Source organism: Salvia splendens, chromosome 22 (assembly GCF_004379255.2).
Source record: "Salvia splendens isolate huo1 chromosome 22, SspV2, whole genome shotgun sequence".
Lineage (NCBI taxonomy): Eukaryota > Viridiplantae > Streptophyta > Magnoliopsida > Lamiales > Lamiaceae > Salvia > Salvia splendens.
The window spans coordinates 10,310,457-10,311,797 of NC_056053.1; the positions used below are offsets into that span (position 1 = coordinate 10,310,457).

At 35.8% G+C, this 1,341-nt stretch overlaps 1 long non-coding RNA gene across 1 annotated transcript; it reads right to left on the reverse strand.

The window, feature by feature from the left end:
• Positions 1 to 207: 207 nt before the first annotated feature.
• On the reverse strand, positions 208 to 1,066 carry LOC121786337. Its single transcript, XR_006047139.1, has 2 exons — positions 836 to 1,066; positions 208 to 534 (listed from the first exon to the last, which is right to left on the reverse strand). It is a non-coding gene; the product is annotated as an uncharacterized LOC121786337 (long non-coding RNA).
• Between the last annotated feature and the right edge of the window lie 275 nt (positions 1,067 to 1,341).

Sequence of the window (1,341 nt, forward strand, 5' to 3'; positions counted from 1 at the left end):
AAATGGGGAATTTAACGTAGCGTAGGGGTGAGCATTCGGGTTTCGGTTCGGTTTTTTGCCCAAACCGAACCGAACCCGAAAAACTGAATTTAGGTGTAAATTAAAACCGAACCGAAACCGAAAACCGAAATGTAAAAACCAAAATAAACCGAAAAACCGAAATTAAATGAAATTTCGAAAAACTAAAAACCCTAAAACTGAAAAAAATAAGAAATAACATCCATCAACCAACAAAAACCAATATTTAGGTTACAACATGAATATCAACCAAAATAAAGTTTCATAGGAGTACATAATTATGCCACGGCATGATTAACTAATGTTGATTTCACCATAGATGTTCACTCTTCAATATCTTCAAGTCTAAAATATGTTGTTCAATCTTTTCATGATATTGTATTGGGCAAGTTCCTTTCTAGATGGAAATGTGTTAAAAACACCCCCTTCAACAAACTTAAGCTTCATAAGCTCTACTTGCTCAAATTTCCAAGTACCAAGGACATCTCCAACTGTTTCACTTTCATTATTCAACACCTACAAGAAGAAAGATTAAGAAAATCACAACATTAAATTGTAAATAAAAATGCTAATGAACAGTAGTCAGAGAAAATTCTCAATTCCATCATGTATGTCCATATGAATTTAGTAAATTGGAGAAAATTACACTCAATTTCAACCTATGAAAATTACAACACTCAATTAGTCAATTTCACCATCTAACAAAATACTCACAACGCTCAATTTCTTTACACATTAATGCCTAAACAAAATTCTGAATTACTACACTTATTATCAAAAACTACAACACATTGAATATATGAGTCTGAATTTGTACCTTCTTGGAAGCGGCGTGGATAGCTGAAGGGCGGAGGCAACTGTTGGATGGTTGGAGACGACGGGTGGTTGGGTGGAGGGGCGACGACGTGGAGACAGGAGGCAACGGGTTGGAGCACAGTTGTAGGGCGGAGGCGACGACCTGGACTGGTGAAGGGATAGCCGTCGATTTGGACTTTGGAGGTGGAGAGTTTTAAGGTTAGAGAGTGGTGATAGAGATGGAGGCGGAAGGGATTTCATTCTATTAGGGTTAGAATTTTAAGTATTTATATGTATAAATATAATATAATATAATATAATAAATTAAATATAATTCGGTTTTTCGTTTTTTCGGTTTTTCCTCCCCTCCGAACCGAACCGAACCAAAAAACTAAAATTTTCAAAATTTTAAAACTGAACCGAACCGAAAAATCGAAAAAACCAAACCGAATTTTAAATTTTCAGTTTGGTTCGGTTCGGATATTCGGTTTTCGGTTTTTTTGCTCACCCCTGCTATAGCGTCTGCAT